Here is a 23000-nt window from a genome sequence, read left to right as displayed (position 1 = left end):
AATTCATTTGTTGAGAGCTAGTCTTGGGAGAGTGGTAGAGATTCTGACGATGAAGATGATCTTTAAAGATTATTCAACTCAAAATACCCATAGTTATGTTACCATGAGTATATTGTGAAAATGAGGTGTAAGCGAAAGCGTAGGTCAGGTTACAACTGATTTATTAATCTAAAATTCACACAAGTCAAAAACCCTTGCGGGCCGTAACGTAGTCCCAACCTTTGACAGGGTAACGAAATGGGATTAAGCATAGGCCTCTGTGTTTCTTCACAGAGGCAAACATACAGTTATATAAGTATAAAACATAAGGTGAAATATATGTACATAGCTAAATAAACGATGTTTTGGTACTTAGAATGGTACAGTGTTAAGGAGGTGGCTATAACAATGTCGGAAATATTCGCTGACAACATCGTCTTGGGATTTGGTGCTTCTTCTGACCTCGTGTCAACTGCACGGCTCTTTCTCCAAGGTGCGGTGTGATTCATCGGCAGGTAGGCTGCATGGTTGAACACGCGTGCGTCAGTACTCCCCCAAGGAGAAAGCTTATCTGTTGGCTGGTGTCCGGTATACAGGCTGGTTTTAACTGGTCGATCGAAACCCATGTAGTTCTTCGCCAACCAACATCTGGAATGTTTTCGGTCACCGTTTAAGGATTCTGTGCGGGCCAGAGTACGCTTGGGAGAAGGGGAGGTTTGTGTGTGTCGAGCCTGATGAACGCGTACTTTACGTTCATTAAGTCTGCGGGGACGAACACTTTTCTGTCTGCTCGGTACACTGTTTTTGCTGGTAACAATTTCTCTATTGGTTTTCTTATCTCAGATATCATTGTTGGGCTTTTGTTGCCTGGGAAGGCATCTGTTGGTAACGTCAACGCTTGGCCATAGAGGACTTTGGCCAGGGATGCTTTGAACGCTTCATGTGGCATTCTCAAGTTTTTAATGATCTATGTAGCATCTTGAATATTCCATTGCTTTGGGGTTATAGGTGGTGGTGTGGGTTATTTTGGTTCCCAAACTGTCGGCGATGGCGTTCCACAGGGCAGAGGTGAAGTTTGCACCCCTGTCGCTGGTGATGATCTGGGTAACGCCGTGCCTGCTGACCCATTCAGTAAGGACTTTAACACAGCTTTCCGCTGTCTGCTGCCAGATGGGATTGCTTCCAGCCATCTTGTATTTCTATCTATTATCGTGAATAGCTATTTGTACCTCTCTGATGGGGGTAGGGTGCCCACTATGTCGACGTGAATGTGGGCAAGTGGCGTGATATCATCTTGTATTCTTTTATCTTGTTCCCCGTGTGCTTCGTGATTTTTGACGTTTGGCACAGGATGCATTGTCTTGCCCATGTCTTGACGTCGTTTCTCATGCCCCACCAGATATACCACTCTGCTATCATTCTGGCGGTGGATTGGCCTGATGGATGGGATAGATTGTGGGTGAGGCCAAACGCTTTCTTCCTTAAACCCTCTGGCAAGTAAGGTCGTGGACGTCCTTTACTCGTCTCTCTCGTCTCTCAGGTGATGGGCGCCGTTCCTTTGTTGATCGACAGGTCACTCCATTTGAGGGCAGGATTTATCCGCCGCAGTCATTGCAGTCCCCCATCTTCCTTCTGCACTTCTGCTATCTCAGGATATGGGATCCCAAGCTGGATTGTGTTGGCGCAGTTTCTGGAGAGGGCGTCCGCCACGGTGTTTGATAAACCCTTTAGGTACTTGCTCGTGCGGGAGTACTCTGCTATTGTTGACATGTGCAGTTGTTGACACGCTGACCACGCATCTGCCACTTTTGTGAAGGCGTGGACAAGGAGTTGGTGGTCAGTCTGTATCACAAATTCCTGTCCTTCAAGCATGTGGCAGAAGTGTCGGGCTGCTTTGTAGACTGGCAGAAGTTCTCTGTCAAATGTCGAGTATTTCTGCTCTGTCGTGTGTAGCTTTTTGCTGTAGAAAGTTAACAGGTGGCAACCATCCTCACTATCTTGCTCAAGTACGGCACCCATCGCCATGTTGCTTGCATCGGTTGTCAGTGTGAGGGATCTGTTGGGTAAAGGAAAAATTAGTGTTGCTGCATTTGTTATTGATTCTTTTTCTAACCTAAATGCATTGTCTTGTTCACTTGTTTAAATTATCTGTATTTTTTTCCTTTTAAACACTGATATATAGAGCTCATGATCTTAGTTAAGTTAAGAATGAATCGGTGGTAGTAGTTTTTGAGTGTTGAGAACTCCTGTACCGCTTTTACTGCTGTGGGTATGGGGAACTAAAATGGGAGTAATGACAGGGTTAGCCATCAGGGCTTATAGGATTTGCAGTCCACAATTCTTGGATGAAGAGCTGGAATACCCGAGGGAGATTTTTAGGAGATTAGGATACCCTAAGTATTGGTGGGAACGGGCACACATTAAGGCAAGAAAAGCCTATTTTGGGGAGAGGGAAGCGATAGAAAAGGAACATTTGAAAGGGTAGAAAATAATTACAGTCCCAGACAACAACACTATTACACCCATCAACAGGAAGTTGTTAGATAATTTCAAATTGATAGGCAGTTACAAAAACACCATTAGGAATAAAATAGTTAGAAATAAAAAGTTGGTAGAGGGGGAAGAGGTGAGAGGGGGTTGTATGCATGGCAGTGTGTCTAGACTGTGAAGAGCGTTACTTTGGCGAAAGTAAGTATACCTTACTTTAACCAGACCACTGAGCTGATTAACAGCTCTCCTACGGCTGTCCCGAAGGATTAGATTTATTTTACGTGGCTAAGAACCAATTGGTTACCTAGCAACGGGACCTACAGCTTATTGTGGAATCCGAACCACATTATAACGAGAAATGTTTTCTATCACCAGAAATAAATTCCTCTAATTCTTTTTGGCCGGTCGGAGAATCGAACGCGGGACCAGGAGAGTGCTAGCTGAGAACGATACCCATCTGTCCAATGAGGAACGTTACTTCGGCGAAAGTGGCAAATCCTGCAAAGAGCGAGAGTGAGGTGTAAGTGAAAGCGTAGGTCAGGCTACAACTGATATATTCATCTAAATTTCACACAAGTCAAAAAACCTTGCGGGCCGTAACGTAGTCCCAATCTTTGACAGATAACGAAAAGGGATTAAGCATAGACCTCTGTCTTTCTTCACAGAGGCAAACATACAATTACATAAGTATAAAACATAAGGTTGTGAAATATATGTACGTAGCTAAATAAACGGTGTTTTGGTACATAGACTGGTACAATATCAAGGAGGTGACTATAACAACGTCGGAAATATTCGCCGACAACATCTCGGGATTTTGTTTAATTCTGACCTCGTGTCAACCGCATGGCGCTTTCTCCGAGGTGCGGTGTGATTCATCGGCAGGTAGGCCGCATGGTTGAATATTTGTGCCTACAATATATTAAGTCATGAAAAAGGAAATTTAAAAATGTTAGTTGTATACTTCAAGAATACTTGGAAGGGGTCCAGGATTTTATCTTAAGAAAGCTTTTACAAAGTAATTGTTCGACTTGGGCATTGCAGAACCGTGGGGCAGTATTGTTTCAGAAGCCAGTAAATGTTTCTTTTTATCGGTGGTAATAAATTTACTAATATATAATTTTGAGTTAGGGACACAGTAGACTATATATATATATATATATATATATATATATATATATATATATATATATATATATATATATATATATATATATATATATATATATATATATATATAATTTTTTTTCGGAAAGACCGTCTCTAGGTATAATAGTCAAGTAACTACCGGATGCATAAGCCATTTCGTATATAACTGATGCTGTTGCTATTTAATGCTAAATTGATTTTCATTGGGTTTTCGGTTTGTAATGTAAAACCAGTTCAGATAAATCTTTTAAACATAAAGTTTGCGATTTTGAAATGTAAAAAGCATTCTTAAATATAATTTAAAGCTGAAAAGAACAGAAAATGAAGCAGATGTAAAGAAATAAAAGAGAAGAAGAAAATAGAACGTTGGTGTTTGTTGCCGAGGCAGAAGGCTGCTACTGTGTGGTTGCGTGGCCGGGAGATTGACATGGGACCGAGGTCTCGAGGAAGTCGCGCGGAAAATATGAAAATATGGTTATGGCCAAATTATACACATTTTTGTTTCTCCCATTTACTCTGATTTCCCCTCACTCACCCTCCTCTTCCCTCACCCCGTTAGAAGAAACTTGCGTGTTTTTCTCTTACTTTCATACACTTGCAAATATTTTCTTGTTGTATTTTGACCTCGTTTGCCTCGCATCTTCGACTGCCGACGATTCATCAGGGTCGTAGGAACAGAAGCGAAAAATCTGAGGTGTTTTTAAGCAGAATGTTCACGATGTCAGAGGCAGAGGCTGTGGTGTCCCCATATGAATAATAATGGCCAGAAATGAAAGTGATGTCTCCATGATTTCTTCTTTAGCCCCTCTTTAGAAATTTTGGATGTCGAAAGGGACCATCAAATATTGGGGATTTATCGCAAGTTAGCATCGATATTTGTCGGTTTCAGTATCGCTGAGGAGTATTTATTTTTTCCATTTTTGTGCCCTTATTGGAGGTAATACTTTATTTGTCTGACAGAAATAGAAGATATTTTCGTCTCTCTTCTTTTCTGGATTTTCCTTTATTGTTTTATATTTATTAGATCCTGAATAAGAGCTCTGTAGTGCCTAGAGAGTATTGATTCATTTTTGGTTGTTTTCTAAAAAAAATAAAAACCTAGATATGCATTGTGATTTGACAAATGATCGGTTGTTTTTTCAGAAAAAAATATTTTCTTTACTGTTGCGGCTCAGAGCAAGTGTATCATGACAGAAATGCGAACTGCAATCAAAATTAATAAGTTCAGTTTTATGTAAAAATGTAAGTATTTTGACGTCAGGTTTTTTCATCATATGATGTACACGTAAGTATACGTTAAGTGAAAAACCTCACATTTAAAGAGTATCAAGCGCTGATTTAGTTTGGTAAAAAGTTAGGTAAAAACCCTGTTTATGGGGAAAGAAATATAAAGAAAGCGCTTAAATGATAGATTTAAGGAGAGAACTGATGCTAATGCCGCATTTTACGTTGCAGCATGTTTTGTCTAACACGAGGTAATACTTGGAGTTTTATTTTGTATGATTATTGTGTTGCTGAACAGCGTCGCATTTTTAGTTTTAGATTTTTGTGATGTAGTTACAATAGTATTTTTCTTAAAACTTGTAAATCATTATCGTTTAAGGGTTTTTTTTTTTCAACAAACACTACATCGCTTGAGATAATACATAACTTTTATTAAGTGATAAGTTTTGTAAAGTCGGTTCAGTCGCAATTTCTTACGAGTGTTTTCTTTACAGAATTGTGATGAATATGTTTGATTTCCTTCATTGCCTTAAATTTCTAAAGAATTTAGTCCGTATGATATGCCATAACTTACTTCATTTGCTCCTCCTGTATTATATTGAAGATTGCTGATTGTTGATGTGGTTGTTGCATGATAAAATAAGATTATCCCCTTACTATGTAAAGATATATGACCAGTGTAATTCAGGTTGTGTGTTAGGCGTTCGTTCGCATCATTATCCAAACAACCAAATCATACTGCCTCCTCTGTTAACATGAAGTCGTGGGATCCTAGGGAGTATTTTCCAGATCTCCATGACCTGTGACTTTCCATAATAGTGGCAAGGGGTAAGCGGGATGGGTATATGGCCCGTTGGTGTTGGGGGAGAGGGGGTTACTCAGGCTAAACTCGGAGTCATCCAAGAGGGGTTGGGGAGTGGATCTTTGAGACCTGGGGTTTCCAGGAGGGGGTTCCAGATGAGCTTCCGGTGCGACATTGTGAGTACGAATCCTGGAATGCCCGAGTAAAAACGCTAATGTTGTTCTGGAAAAGGGGAAAAGAGAGACGACGAGGGGACTCTGGGATGAGGGGAAGGGGGCAGGGACCCTCGTTGTTAGGTTTTAATGTTCTCTTGAAAAATGGAAAGTCGTATTTCATTGGTCTCTTGCTTAAATTCACATTTCGGGTCAGGGCAACAGGGGCATTAGGAGAGAGAGAGAGAGAGAGAATTTTATTATGAGCGCGACATGTGAAGTTTATGAAAATTATTCGCGACTATTAGAATTTAATGGTGTGTAGGCTTAAAGGCAAACTGATGACCTAAATTGGTAGCATCAATTAACGACGTTTATTGAGAGGAGTGGCTTGAATAAGCAGGAACGGGCTTATTACTGAAAAGAATAATTGTGGCTGTAGTCGGTGAGATTGGCGAAAATAAATTTAAGCAGGCAAAAAGGATATGAAGAATGGCATTGAAACCTTTTTTATATAAATTTCTTTCCTCACAAAATCAGTTATAGCTTTCTTGTTATTATTTTTGTTGTCGTTATTATAAGTTTCTTTTCTTGCCAAATCATTTTATTGTGAGTTTCTTTTCTTGCAAAACCATTATATTGTAATGTTTCGTTACTTGCAAAATCATTTGTAGCATTAATATTATCATTACCATCATCGCCGTTATTATTATTAGTATTATTGTTTTTCTCATTCATAATTATGGTAATTGTTTTATAATTATTGCATAAAAAGCATGAAGGTAAAGTTGAACCGTAACTGTTCTTTGTATAAGAGTTAATTCAAGTAGCAAGTTATCTTTAATTTTTATATATTTCCGAGATGATGATTGGGAAGTTGGGTAAAGCCTCCAGCCTGCCCTAGACCTGATTGAAACTTATAAAGAGAGGGTGCTTAACCCTGTTGGATGCGAAAAATCTCGTCATAAAAGACTGAAATTTTGCAAGAAAAGGAAAACGGATAGAGAGAAATAATCCCAGTTTTGCTGTAGATTTAAAAGAGCCATTCACCAAACTGTGGATAACAAGGAATTGGTAGGGGAGAAGCACCTTGGAACAAATGTGAACTGTGAATATTAGACAAGATTCATGAGACAAAGATGGGCTTGTCATGAACTTCAAGAATACCATTGTCAAAAATATTTATTCGGTAAGTGTTATGTAAAAAATATTGTAAAGCTCAGTTTACATCAAGTAAAAAATTCTGCTGGGAGGTTTTCATTGCAATAATAGCTTTATAAAGATTTTGCCGGTAAATTCCATTATTACTGATGACATACCTTCCAGCTTTTAATAATTTTACCATAATGTGCATTTTTTAACGAATATTAACAGAGCTGGTGTTACATGGACTTTTAATTCCTTAATATTAGTCATTGTTCTTTTCTAACATGGCGTTCGTGTGCAGAGATTTCCACTATTTTCGTATTCTGTTTACCTGGCATAATGTAAGCAAATAGATCATTTTCGTAATAACTGTCGTTAGTGCTTATCTTTTGTGATAAGGAATGATAAATTCACTGTATTTAACTTTGTTAATGGGATCATATGTATTGTTTTCCTCATTTTTACCTCATTCTGTAACCTAAACAAATGATGTCGAGTATTTGATTCGACCGAAGAAAACGGCATTACCTGGAACTGTGTGGGTTATCGTTTTGAAGAAGTAGGGATGTATGATTTTGAACTTAAACCTGATAATATTTGTTTTTAATGACTCTGAGAAAACATTTGATCATTTTCACAAAACTGCCTGTCATCTTAACGTTTAGCTTTTTTCGTCCTCTCGTTTTTATCTCAGGCTTACGCGAACATTATGATAAACATCTTTATTTAATCATAGTTAAAGATCCCGTGTTTCTTCATGGGGTTATGATAATTTTTGGCAGTAATTACCGTTAAATTTTCTTTTACGAGTTCATTCAGCTTAAAAATTCATTTTCTCATGTCACATCAAAATTAACCGTCCTATATCCATGACGAGTTGTATTTCATAATTTTGTTATTTTACACTCGGTTTGCACAACTTTTAGTTATTCTGTTTTCTTAGAAATCTAAAAGTTTCGATGATTTTTATTTTTTATGGAAAGATATTCCATAATTCTCCTTACTTCAAGGATTCAATTGGATCTGAACTCATTTGATAGCTAATTTTGACATTTCTTACGTCAGGCAGCGGTAGTCTGTCGGAACTTATGGACAAGCTGTGTTCATCAGGCTACCTATGTCCACAACTCTTGGTATGAAGGTCACACCCTTCAGATTTTGATCCATAAACTGCTGGCAATTTGTTATCCAGTATGGAGGGCAGCAGTATCCCAGGATCTTTTCTCTCCATGCATGATTGCTCGAAGTTGTTTCCTTTTTACATAAAGAGCATTTACCCATGAAGTTGGTAATTTATATTATTTAAGAATTTCTTTCCGTCTATAAAAAAAAGTGATGTTTCATTCACTGCCTTCCTGTCTTGAGCAAATTGTCGCCTGCTTTATTGTTTTGCTGCGTCTTCTTAGAATCATTATATCAAGTACAACGATAAAACTCCTTTCTGTGTATTTTCCACAGAAATGCGTTCTTTGATAGACACTTAGTTTTAGTAAATTACTTCCAATTACCCCTTAACAACATCTTTTGTGCTTAGTTATTACCAGAACCAGGAATTTTGCTTTTGAAAAACAGCAGATAACCATTTCTTCCTGTGCTGAAAGCCATCACATCTCGGAGGTTTCTTGTGAAAATGTTCAAAATGTTCTTACTGATGGATTCCTGTTTACAAACACCCATGATGAATGGTGTTTTGTTTCTTTACAAAATCTTCCCATAAAGTCATCTGGTTGTTTCATTTGATTTTTAAATATTTTTCTCTTAGGTTCTGATAATCCATGTGACAGGACCATTGAAAAATCCGACAGATTACTGTTGGCTGACCGAAGATATGTGACACATAGCTATCAAATTTCGTGTTCAGATCCAGTTAAATCCTTGAAGAACAGGCGAACTTTGAGGCGAATTCTGGTTTGCGGGAAAATATTTTAAGTTTCCTTTTTATATATAGTTTAGACCTGTTTTTCTCTTTATGTGTTAGGTTATATCGAAACCTATTGAATTAATATTCCTTGTGTAACGCATGTTTTTCTTGTTAGTCCTATTTTTGTGATAAGTTTTAGTAATATTTTCACCATTTATAATTCAACTTTCACCAAGGAATCATATTGGTACATGGTACATTGTATCAGTGACCCTATTAATCATGAAAATAATGTCTGAAAACGGTATCTGTTCCATTATCTTATGAAAGTTACTTGTTTTATTGGCCAAGACAATAATTTCTTTATATCTGCTTTATTGGCCGAGACAATCATTTCTTAATATATGTTTCCTTTTAAAGATAACTATTTTATACGGCAAGAAGCCCTCAAGGTTTGTCTGTTATTCAAGAATTCAATTAGATCTAAACTAGAAATTTGATAATTATGTGTCACGTATCTTCAGTCAGACAGCGGTAATCTGTCGGAGTCTGTGGACAAAGCTTTGTTCATAAGGCTGTTTATGACCACAGCTGATGGTGTAAAGGTCACACCCTTCAGATTTTTAGCCATAAACTGCTGGTAATTTGTTTTCTAGTATGGGTGGCACGAGTATCTCAGGATCTTTTCTTTCCATGAACTATTGCTCGAATTTGTTTCCCTATCACACAAAGAGAGTTAAATGCTATCTTTAATCAGCTTAATATCAAAAAGGAAAATCGACTTTTGATTTTGTTTTTGGCCGTAAAGAGTTACTTTGTGCTACTCATGTCGCAGAGCGCCAACAAAGTTACTTTGTTTAGTTTCCATGACGTCATACTGTCCAGTACCAAAAATGTTTCAATCTCTTTACTGTAAAGCTGTAATAATGCAAATCTCCTTTCTTTAACTTGTTATTTTTGTAATATCATAAATTTGTAAGTTTATTTCTTTGCCTTTATAGGATTTTAATTTAGTCTGTTTTTACTGCATTTTTTCTCCTGACTATTTTCTGTTTTTTTTCCCTATAGGGAATTCTTTTTGTTTAGAAACTCTTAAATATATGTCAGTTTCGACTTGCTCCTAATATATGCAGCCATACACTGAATAACAATAATGACGTTAGTTGAACACTATTATGCTTCTCGGCAACACAGATATATCCAGTTACGGTATGCTGTAAATGTAACCTAAAGCTTTTGCAGCTTTTCCAGCACGACGCATGTTGGGAACGGGCGAAATCTTTTTATAATGTTTGGGATATGCCTGCACCGTATATTCATATATAAAACTCTTGAAATTTTAACTAGTTAAAATAATAATGATGGTGATATTAATATGAAAATCAAAACTTTATAATTTCTTGAGTGTAATATGTCTTTTCAATCCACTTTCACAATTTCGTGTATGATAATCGTTTTATCATTGAATGATGTGTCAAGGCGTTCCTTGGCATCAAACACCTACATTATCAGAGATCAACAATTTTCAAACGTTTTCAGTTCCACATATTTTTAATTTATATGCTTGCACATTTTTCATTTCCACTTTTTGACCGCCATTTACTTTGATCAATATCTTCGACATTCTTTCTGCTTAAAGTATCTTTATCCGTATATCACTCTTTAAAACATTTTATTTATGCAAGGAATGGAGTTGTAGACCTAAAGTTCTTGTGTGCCTTCGCATGGAAACCAAAAGCATAGCTCCTTTTTTTCAATATTTTTTTTTTTTTTGCCACTTATAAACATTACGTTGTATGTGGTGTTTAACTTTCAGAATGTTGGACACTTACTGTTGTGGTATCACACCACCTTATATATATATATATATATATATATATATATATATATATATATATATATATATATATATATATATATATATATATTTATATATTAAGCATATTTTCTCATGCAATTTATATTGAAGTTAATGGCATTGTTTGCAGATACTATCTTTTCATCAAGGCTTTGAAGCAGTCTTTGCTTCTTTTTCTCTTGAGGAAGCTTTTCAGGAATGAGGAAAAATTATTCAAGATTCTTTACATTTACTTTTTATAGTCAACGGATCGTTTCTCCACTTCTCGGCAGCGTCTTCAGGACTGTATTACAAATTGATATATAAGGTTTTTATTACTGCATGCAGACTTTTGAATTTTAAACGTAAGGCCATTGAGTGCTTAATTTCTATTGGTCGGCAGGTTGTGGTTTGGGTAGCAGCATAGTCAATCCTGGTGCTCCATGGGACATGTGCTAGTCACGGCTTGCAGTAAAGGGCGTGGGCAAGGGAGCAATTCCTGTCTCTGGCCAGTAGTCTTGATTTGCTTCACTGTCGGAAGTCTTGTCCAATGGTGTTCTGTTGCTCATGTCTCCCTTCAGATTCTCATGGATGTCCTGTGGTTCCCTTGAAGAAGGGGGGATGAAGTCTGGGTTCCTCTGTATATTTAATACAGTCCATTCTTGATTTATATACTCACAGCTTTTGCTATTTGCAGTCTGTGGAACCGGGCTTCTCTATGCATAATCTCTGTGCTTTCTAATAATTCTTCTAGTTTCAGTTTATGCTTGTGGTTGTCCACATAGTGTTGAAATATTGCCCCTTGGTTGCTGTGAACTTGCAATTACCTGAGTGCAGTGTTAGTTGTGTGACCTATGTAGTAATTGCTGAGGGCTTGACATGTCCCTTCAGTACATATAAATTTGTATGTTGCATTGGTCCATTCCCACATCTCTCTAAGGGGAGCCATGCTATTTCGCATTACTAGGGTGCTGACTAAGCTTGGGTATCAGTAGACATGTAAGGAGATATTCTCATCAGGATTGGTGGGTGCTGTATACCGCTGGCAGTTATCCTCTTCATGACCTTGACCTTATCCTTGAACTGACTGTGACATTGAGCATAATAATACAGTATGATGTTTCTCAGTGAGGTAGATGTCATCCTTAGTGTGTTGGCAACTTCTATTAAATTGCTGTCGCATCCAGTATTAGTAAGGAACTGCCTAACAATTTCTAGCTCTGCTTAAGTAGCTTTCCATGAGGAACAGTGCATAACTGCATATCTCATGTACTGGGCTATCACAGAGCATTTGTAAGTGTCAGGGCACTCCCCACGGGCATTAAGGCACTAACCCTCATTAATTGACTTCAACACCATATTCAGTAGTGAAGTTTAGGCTATAGTTCCTCTCCAATGCATACTGTAGGTGGGTGGCTTCTTTGTCAGTATGTATGTATGGGGTTCACTCAAGGAGGAGAAAAATGCCAAGTATCGTGCACTTTCTTGTGGTAATTCCCTTAGCTTTTCAGTTTTTCCTCATTGTGGGGAACCTGCAAGTCCAATATCACATGAAAGTTTTGTGATTCTTGCATATATATATATATATATATATATATATATATATATATATATATATATATATATGTGTGTGTGTGTGTGTGTGTGTGTGTGTGTGTGTGTGTATGTAAATGTGTGTGCAGATATATCTTATATATAAAAGTGAATGTTTGTATTTTGTATATTTGTTTGTATATTTGTGTGCTATAGAAATCTGAACCGCTTACTCTATACAAAATTTGGCATGTGGCTATCATTTGACCCATCATAGATAATAGGGTAGGTTTCAAACCCATACCCCAACCTTTCCCCTTCCCCATCCATCTTCCCCCTTCCCTTTGTAGCTTACGTGGTAAATAAGCTCTAAGGGTTTATCATATCTCATTTCATGTACTTGAGATCATAGAAATATATTATTGAAAATACTTTTCAGTCACCACAGTAATACGTGGAAAAAAGGGGCAGACAGCACAGTAATATCTGGATAAAAGGGACAGCCGCCACATTAATATCTGGATAAAAAGGACAGTCACCACAGAAATACCTGGATAAAAGGGACAGACAGTACAGTATTGCCTGGTAAAGATGACAGACAGCACAGTAATACCTTGATAAAAGGGACAGTCTAATACCTGGATAAAAGGGACAGACAGAACAGTAATAACTGGATAAAAGGGGCAGTTACCACAGTGATTTCTGGATAAAAGGGACAATCATGACGGTTATACTTGGGAAAAAGGGACAGACAGCACAGTAATACCGGAATAAAAGGGACAGTTACAACAATAATGTCTGTCAGTTCACCTACGACTGTTCGAAGGGTGAGCGATTGAATAAAAAAAGTATAACTGTCAGTCGGACAGTCAACACAAAGCCCTCCCCCTCTTCCTTCTACCTCTCCTCCCCCTTCCCCCTTCCCCTTCCTTCCCTCCCCTTTCCCCTTTTCCCTTCCCCTACACATAGACTGTCATTTAGAGTTTTCCTGGGCAGCACCAGGTTTATACACGCTGCACCCAAATATAATTATATACCATATATATATATATATATATATATATATATATATATATATATATATATATATATATATATATATATATATATATATATATATATATATATATATATATTCTGCTGTTCGACCTCCTGCATTATTTTAGTAGGAATATAATCCTAACAAAGACAAGAGGAGTTTTCTGGGAAACATGATGAGAAGCAGTCAGGAGCTAGTTGTGTGTTCAAAATTAACCGTTCCTAACAGCTTATAAGTTAGTATTAGAGACCTATCCAACAGGGAGGTTTTCACCAGGTCACCTCTAGTGAGGGTGTTCTTAACCATTCCTTTTCTCTGTACCATGCATTGGCGATGTTTTGTAATTTTTCAGACTGCCGGAGGCTATGGAAGGATCGTTGTTTACGAAAACACAGTGTCCTGATCCAACCCAAGAAAGTCAGAGAGAGAACACAGCAGTCCTGTAGAGCACACGCACTCGTCCGTGCTCCTGCAAATTCTGTTCTTTGTCCCTTTTTGTCTTTTATTTGTCCCTTTTTGTCTTTTATTTACTAAGTGAATCGACATTATGCGTTGTTCCAGATCCCGGGCGTCTGTTGCAGTGTGCAAGCAGCCTATGTGAAAGGTAAATCTGGAATTGACAAGTATTCGCCGACTTGCTGGTATTTCTTCCACTGCACTTCCATTTTAATTTTCCTCCTTCCTCAGCCACTGACTAAAGATCCTGGTGGAACCATATTTCCTGTATGAAGTCGAGTATATGAACTATAATTATTATTGCCTAGAGAGATTGCATAAGATATTCCCCTTGCAGCAAGTAGAGTTTGGGGAGAGGTCAATTAGAAGTAATACTCAGGCAAGCTTTGGAACCTGATCATACCATTGTTTGGAAGAGGAATAGCCTTTAATATACTAGAATTGCATATGAGAGAGCTACGAGAATGATCATCTGTTGATCTTTGAATGGGTTAGCTATTGCATGACAGTACTGGGAGAACGTGTGCCTAGCGTTTCTCTCGTCGGATAGGGCGGACAAATTTATGAAGTCCAGAGAATTTCCAAACCAGCAACCTTTTGTCACTACAGAGGGGCCACAGACTGAGTGTGACGAAATTAATAAGTTTCCCTAGCGCGGAATCATATTGCGTTTCCTTGCCATTAATATTGCAAAGCAACGATAACTGGGTAAATTTCATTATTTGCATTTTCAATTAACATAAATTCCAGCTAGTCAGGATGTCATGGATCCATTCGTTTTGTGTCTCAATTGGCCCCTCAGTAAGCATGGCAGATTCTTGGAGTGTTTAAGCCAGTGCGAGAAAGAAAAAAAAGCATAGATCCTAGTAAATTCGTTTTCCATCTCCATAACATAAAATCACTTGCATTGTTGGTGTATTTAGTTAAAACCTGTATTCCTACATTTGCTTCATTCGTTTTGTGAGAGGAATTCGAGTGCTTTGTGCTTTTTCATTGTAAATAAACACCGCGACTTGGGAGGTTGTGTATTCCTCCGCTAGTCTGCTTCCAGCCATTTGTTTTGAATTTTGCTGTGTTACAATGGGACTTGTCCGACATTTTAGGAAAGGGTTGACCACTCTCCAGTCCGCCATCTTAAAACCCTTGTTGTTGTTGTTTGTGTGACATTGTTTACCTGTGTGACGTCACGAGTCCAGTAGCGTCCTCTGCTTCATATGCCACTTTGGGAACTACTTTGTCTTGCGTAGTAATCATACTCGCAAACTCTTAGAAAGAAAATAGACTTCGATAGATAGGGAAATAGGTATAGGATCCCATACAATAGATAAAAGCAAGAAATAATTTAGTCAGGGAATTACTTATTTAGGAAACATAACAAGAAAAGTTCCTATACAAATACACTGATGTAGGGAATTATATAAAAAGAAAAGAAATAATTTTAACCATACTTATCAGTGTAAGACGTACGACTCAGGGGCAACAGGGAAGGTTAAGATTGCTAAGACAATCCCTTAAAACAGCCCAAGAAGGCGTACCTGAAAATAAGAAACCTGCCAGTGTGCATTTACAATAATTTTACTGATTTGCTCAGGCAGCACAAACTTTGCTAGCTGAATATCTCTCTCTCTCTCTCTCTCTCTCTCTCTCTCTCTCTCTCTCTCTCTCTCTCTCTCTCTCTCCATTCAGGTAAGCATTCAACCTAAACTCCAAGGTGTATGTAAGTAGCACAGCAGGTACTAGGACTAGTCACTCGTGAGGGCCCCCAAAAAGCAACCACAATTTATTTTCCCTTTCCACAGTGCCATTAATTTGAAGCACTGTCATAAACTGAATAGCGTACCTATCTCTTTCTTTTACCTTCCCTTTCTCTCCTACTTATTAGTTACACTCTGCTTGGGTAGAGTGCATTTTCCCCTTAAATACCAACTAGTTGGGCTCAAGTCAAGTGTTGTTCCTAGGAATGCATTGGCACCATAGTGCAACCAAAAAAATAAAAAAAAAAAACAGAAAAAGGAACACAGAAGAAAAAGTCCTTTTGTGACTACATAAGTTGCACTGGTACATAGAGATACTGAGTGCCACCAGTGTGACCTTTACATGGCACACTCAACCACAGTGCTACCTTATTGAGAAGGTGCTGCAACCCTGAAGTGTCACCCTAAATCTGAGGGATACTTCCTCACTGCCCAAGTATGTCCAGTCAACCCGGATAGACGCCCTTACCCACCAGAACCATGGCGACAGATAATCATAGAGTCTTCATGGAACTGGGGAAGGCGGCAGGTCTCTTGGGATTGGACCTCACAAAGTGGGTTAAGGAGCAGCTGGATGACTTGGCTAAGCAAGAGAAGGAAGAAAGACAGACTGGAACAGTGGAATTAGGAAGCCAAACAGAGGAGGTATGAAGAATAACAGAGGCAGCTAGAAAGTGAAACAGGAGAATGGAGAAGACAGCATGAGCTAGCTCTCAAAGTAAAGGAGCTTGAGCTGGAAAAGGCTAGGAGGGAAAATGCCGAAACTATGGCTATACAACAAGCCTCCAACCCCACACCTGCTGCACCAAATGCTCCGATCTCGAGCATTAATTCCCTCGTCCCCTAATGGACTGAGGATGAGCCAGAAACATGGTTGAAGGAAATAGAGGCACTCTTTGACAATACAGCACCACCGAGACAGAGAGGGCCTTAGTGCTTGCCAAGCACAGGGGTAGGGGAAGGGAAAGCTAAGGCAGCCCTTCGCTCACTGGAGAAGAGTCAGAGAGGCGACATGGTTGAAGTGCATAGAGTCATCACGAAGGCCTACGAAATAACCCCAGAGAATGGAGACAGCGGTTCTGAGGTCTTGCCAAGGAAGTTGACTGGTCCTGGACTGAATAGGCCTGTCACAAGACCCAGTCCGGTACCCGCTGGTTCGACTCCTTGTCGTGCACTACATTCGAGGATCTTTTCAATCGGACCATGCTGGAGGATTTTACCAATGCGAGCATGGGACCCTTGCTGTATATCTCAATGATAAGCAGCCCATCACCCTTATGGAAGCCTGCTGTATGGCCGATTCATGGGAAACCTTTAACTAGTCCCACAGCACATTTCAGCGGTGCATAGTGCCACCCGGGTACCTCTCAGGCTCGACCCGCCCGAATAATGAACTGCCTAGCAAGCCTACGTGCACCCACTGTAAGAGGTTGGGGCACAATGAAACTGAGTGCCGCTACAAGCTGGGCACTAGTAAGCAGCCTCCTACTAAGAGCCAGAACTCCTCTCCCTCTCCATCCACTCAACCCTCTCCACCAACAGTCACCGCAGGTCATGGAGCCCCTACAAAGGGCCCGTGCTGATCCTGTGGTGGTGCTGGCATACAGTGCTGGACATCCGGCCTGTCCACATCATGTCCTCACCGCCAAGTTCATCAACCTCGTTAGCACCTCATTCTCAGCAGCCGGGCCACAAAAGATTCTTTACCCTGGGAGACTGGAGACCCAGTTCATCTCGGTGGCCCCCTTAAGGGCGGTCACGGTAGGCACTGCAGCAGACATTAGCCTGATCTCCAGGGCTCAAGTGCCAACCAGTGCCATGGTTGACTAGCAAACCTGGTGGGAGATGGAATGGATAGAGGGCTACACCACAACCGTTCCCACAGTCGAGCTCCAGGTTACAACACCTTGGGGCATGCTACCCCACCGCCTTGGCGTGGTGGGTAGAATTCGGCCCAGAGTAGATTTCCTGTTGGGTCGGGACCTCCTCTGGGGAAGCCCTTCCCCAACGCCACTTTGCAGCCATGCTACCTCCTCCATGGGGGCCCAGACTGTAGGAGTACCCCAAGAAGAAAAACCACCTTCTTCCCACCGAAGTGGTCAGCAGAAGGGGCACACACCAAACCGTTCTCAGCCTAGTCCTCTCTCTCCCCTAAAGGACGGCCAAGAAAGAGGTCCTCCCTCTCCCTGAAGAGACATTCAGGAGGAGCAGTACCGCTGTAGGACGTGCAAGCCGACAGGCCACTTCACTAATTGGGAGGGCTGCCCAAATAAGCAATGCCCAGCGGACGCTCCCGAGCAAGACTCCCTGAGAGGCTCTGATCTCCAGCTGGGGCAGGAATCTCTGTCTCAGCCCAACTAAAGCCATCCACAAGGTATTGCACCTCCGGACCCCTCGTCAGGCATGCCTGACCCTCAGTCACTGCCAGTGCCACCTGCAAGTGCTGAACAGTGCCACGCTCTGTCCGTCTCGGACATTGAGCCATCACTCGATGAGGACCCTGTGCCAGATCCAGATTATGAGGCAGATCCTCCTCCGGGAGATCCAGGATCCCTCACGGCACTAATCATGGCAACCAGTGAGCCTCCGGCACCCGACACTTCTTCCTCACCAAATCTGTCCCCAGAGGATGAATCCCTGGTGGACCAATCTGCTACACCTTCTTTGGAAGACCAGGAACTGGCCTTCCCAGACACAGAGGTCGAGATCACTCTTGCTCCGGTTGTCGCAGCAGCCGGAGTCAGGATCCCTCCTGTAGCCTCTGAGGTTACCCCTGACTTTGCACCCGCCAGCCCTTCTGGCCTTTCCCCAGAGTCGGTGCCCTCGTTACCTCATAGGTCTGACATAGATAGGCCTTGGAGGAACCTGAAGACAAAGGAGAAGGGGCAGAAGAGAGCCAAGTAGTTGCTAGAGCCATGAGCTCATCCTGGCACTAGTGCCCTCTTGGCACAGTGCCTTTCCATCTTAGAGTGATCCTGGCTCCTTGCCCAGAGGAGGTAGCCAGCGTGATCTCTATCGTACTATAGCGTAGACCAGATTGAGAACATCGTAGCAGTAACCTTGTCACTTACACCTTCTATCGAGCCGCAGTAACCACGTAAGTAATGGAAAACCAGCCACTCTAAAACATTGGGAAGAGAGCCGCTGAGCTCATGACACACATGGCCAAAGACCTTAGTGAGGCAGGCATTTATCATATGAAGCAAACCTCATGTACAGAACAGTAATTACAAATTGTAGTGGAAAACATTGCATACTTGTAACGTTGTATCTTAGCTGGTTCATTGTCCTTTACGTTGGTGCTACGGCCGTGTTCTAATAGGTTAGGTTATAGGAGATACCATAGAATGTACCATTTGGCTAGGTCTACAACATCACGATCATAAGAGGTAGCACGTAATAACCGTAAGCACCTTTAAGTACAGTTAGGAGTTTGTAGAAGTAAGTGATTAAAGCTCATATCCTTTCTAGAGTTAGGTAGATCCGTAGCTAGTTAGATTGCACGGGAAAATCTGCTCAGGGGAAAAGTGTAACGTAATTGAGGCGAACAGCTTGCTTAGTACAGACCTTTATGCCCGAAAGGGAGTGAAGACCTTCTTAAGGGGGGGAGCTTTTATAAATATTCTGCTGTTCGACCTCCCTGCATTATTTTAGTAGGAATGTAATCTTAACAAAGACAAGAGGAGTTTTCTGGGAAACGCAGGACAAGAAGCGGGCAGAAGCTAGTTGTGTGTTCAAAATTAACTGTTCCTAACAGCTTATAAGTTAGTATTAAAGACATGTCCAACAGGGAGGTTTTCACCAGGTCACCTCTAGTGAGGGTTTTCTTAACCATTCCTTTTCTCTGTACTATATATTGGTGATGTTTTGTCATTTTTCAGACTGCCGGAGGCTATGGAAGGATCGTTGTTTATGAAAACATAGTGTCCCAATCCGACCCAAGAAAGTCAGGGAGAGAGACATGGCAGTCCTATAGAGCACACACACTCGTCTGTACTCCTGCAGATTCTGTCCTTTGTCCCTTTTCATCTTTTATTTACTAAGTGAGCCTCAATCACTGCCAGTGCCACTTGCAAGCGCTGAACAGTGCCACGCTCCGTCTGTCTCGGACATCGAGCAATCACTCGACGAGGACCCTGTGCCAGATCCAGATTATGAGGCAGATTCTCCTCCGGGAGATCCAGGATCCCTCACGGCACTAATCATGCCAACCGGTGAGCCTCCGGCACCCGAAACTTCTTCCTCACCAAATCTGTCCCCAGAGGATGAACCCCTGGTGGACCAATCTGCTACATCTTCTCTGGAAGACCAGGAACTGGCCTTCCCAGATGCAGGGGTCGAGATCATTCTTGCTCCGGTTGTCGCAGTAGCCGGAGTCAGGATCCCTCCTGTAGTCCTCTGAGGTTACCCCTGACTTTGCACCTGCCAGCCCTTCTGGCCTTTCCCCAGAGTCGGTGCCCTTATTACCTCCCGGGCGTCCGTTGCAGTGCGCAAGCAGCCTATGTGAAAGGTAAATCTGGAATTGACAAGTGTTCGCTGACCTGCTGGTATTTCTTCCACTGTACTTCCATTTTAATTTTCCCCCTTCCTCAGCCACTGACTAAAGATCCTGGTGGAACCATATTTCCTGTATCAAGTCGCATATATACAAACTATAATTATTATTGCCTAGTGAGACTGCATAAGATATTCCCCTTGCAGTAAGTAGGATTTAGGGAGAGGTCAATTATAAGTAATACTCAGGCAATCCTTGGAACCTGATCATACCATTGTTTGGAAGAGGAATAGCCTTTAATATACTAGAATTGCTTACAAGAGAGCTACGAGAATGATCACCCGTTGTGTTATAACTGAAGTAAGGGAAATATTACTGTGTCCGAAGTTGACTAATTGGCTCATGTAATTTCCCTCACTGTAACAATGCATTCTTTCTTTTGTTGGGACTAGGTGGGTAATAAATTGGTTTATTTTAATTTATTTGTTCCAGAAATAATAAAATTATTCAATAACATAGTTCTGACTGGCGACCTAATCTAATTAAGTATTTGTCTGTCTTTTAGGGTAACTTTTAGCTTTAATTGACAGGATTATGTGGGTCTTAGGTAGAGCAGGGCTATATAAATTACAGTAATTAATAATTAACTCGTCAGCTGAAGGACCCATAACAATATATATATATATATATATATATATATATATATATATATATATATATATATATATATATATGAAAATTTATATATACTTTTGTACACACATGCACCCAAATGCAATTTGTACGATACTTAGCCATTCACTTTATTGTGTGGGGTTTATGGCATTTAAACATTATAAATTTTTTCATGCGTTTCTTGCAGTTCTTATGTTTCCATTTTAATGGTGATGTTTAAAGGTATAGTCGAATTATATAGACTTGTATATGCGAAGGAACACGAGAGAAAACCATTATGTCTAATGATGCTTATATTTACTGTACATTGTTGTTTACATTTTTGTAGTTTTTATAATATTGACTGGAGAAATTTTTGCCTATTTATGGCGATCTTTTGAGGTATTATCTCATTATAGTTTTTGTATCTACAAAGGAACCCAAAATAACACCATTATTTGAATATATATATATATATATATATATATATATATATATATATATATATATATATATATATATATATATATATATATATATATATATATATATATATATATATATATATATATATATATTTCATTTTTGAAGCAGCTATAACACGTATTGGAAGAGGATTTAGCTCAACCTTTCAGATGAATATTGCTTTGATTTTCAGCTGTAAGCTATGAAAACTGCGATATTCTTTTTACGATTTTTTCATCTCGGTTGATTGCTGTCGTTTACAGAAAGGATTGCAATAACATTAATCACCCACGATTCAACTCGGTTTCGGAAACTGTCTTTAATATCAATAGACCAATTCGAGGTTGTTTTGTCGAGCCTTTGTGGCACTCCGTTTTGATTAAGGAAATGTCTTTGTTCGAGAAACAAGTTTTTCTGGCAGCTCATTTTGTTAGCCTTCATTGCACTCATTTGTTTGTTTTGCAGTGTCTCTTCATTTGTGTTTATTCCCAGTTTTTTTTGCGATAAGAATTTAGACTTACTTGCATATTTGTTATATGAAAGACTAGTCATTCAAATGGTAGAGATGAGGATAGAGGTTTTACCGCACAGTGAAAGAAAATTCTTGAGTAACCGCTGCTCTGGGGAAAAAATCTTCAGCGACAATTAGTCGCTACATCCATTATCTCGCTCGCACCGGCAACACCACAAAGCCCCACCCCCTCCCCATCTACCCCAATGCCATGCCATCTAATCACCCCTTTCCCACCCCACCCCTACCTTCTTCCGATTCTTTCAGTTCCCCCTCCCTCCCTTACCCCCACCCAACGAGCAGCACGGTGTAAGAAATAACTTACATATTGCTTTGCTCATTAATTCCCCATTTTTCCCACCAAAACTCGAGAGAACGTCACACAGTTTAGGTGTTCTCAGGGAGTCCTCCCGGGAACATTTTGAAGATTAAAATTGACAAAAGCCGTCCGCCTCATGCTTTCCTTATGAGCCATTCATTAATCCTCAAGAGACACATTAAAATTATGAGGAACCTGCCCGACACCAACCAGGCTCTCTCTCTCTCTCTCTCTCTCTCTCTCTCTCTCTCTCTCTCTCTCTCTCTCTCTCTCGTTATTATTTTCACGGCGTCATTCTTGTCAATATGAGAATGAGTTTTTTTCTTCATCTTCTTCTGCAGCTCGCTGAGTTAAAAGAAAAAAAATTTTTCTTCGATGGACAGGGTGGAAGCGAGACTCGGCATTTTGTAAGGTAGATTTTCATAGGTCATTTACACAGCAATTTCAACTCTTTGGGCTGGCGACAGTGAGACCCATCTTTTACGGGTGGGTAAAAATCTGTCAGAATTGGAACCCAGAATGCTACATCATGCGTGGTATAAGGGTGATATACTTAAGCCAGAGGATGCAGATTGTAAACTTTATGGTCCGCCGTTTATTTTGATTATCCTGACCCGGATTTTGACAAATGAAACTGACGACGGAAGAAATATTTCCCTGAACACGATGGGAAATTATTTCTCCAAATGAAGCTCTCTCTCTCTCTCTCTCTCTCTCTCTCTCTCTCTCTCTCTCTCTCTCTCTCTCTCTCTCTCTCTCTCTCTGTCAGTGATGCTGGAATTCTAAAGATTTTTTCTTTGTTTCACTAAGATTTTCTCTTAGTTAATTGTATGCCGGAAAAGACAGCGAGACTAAATCTGCTAAGATATTAGTGAAATGAGAAAAATCACTTTCAATGTATTAAAGGGAGATTCTTACAAAATTTCAATTTTGAAAAGGAAAAGAATATGGGTGAAAGCTTTTGACATTTCGCCATAAGAATTAAACAAAGGGAAGGCTTTCATTATTTTGATGTGGAAGAATCTCCGTAAGAGCGGTTTGAAGGAATTTTAGGGGCGGTAGTTTTCTTAAGACTTTGTAGGCCTGTGATATCGTGCGGATTTAGCTTATACATACAACTGTGGCTTTATTTGT

The sequence above is a fragment of the Macrobrachium rosenbergii genome, chromosome 51, assembly GCF_040412425.1.
Source record: "Macrobrachium rosenbergii isolate ZJJX-2024 chromosome 51, ASM4041242v1, whole genome shotgun sequence".
Taxonomy (NCBI): domain Eukaryota; kingdom Metazoa; phylum Arthropoda; class Malacostraca; order Decapoda; family Palaemonidae; genus Macrobrachium; species Macrobrachium rosenbergii.
This window is presented reverse-complemented; position numbering follows the sequence as displayed.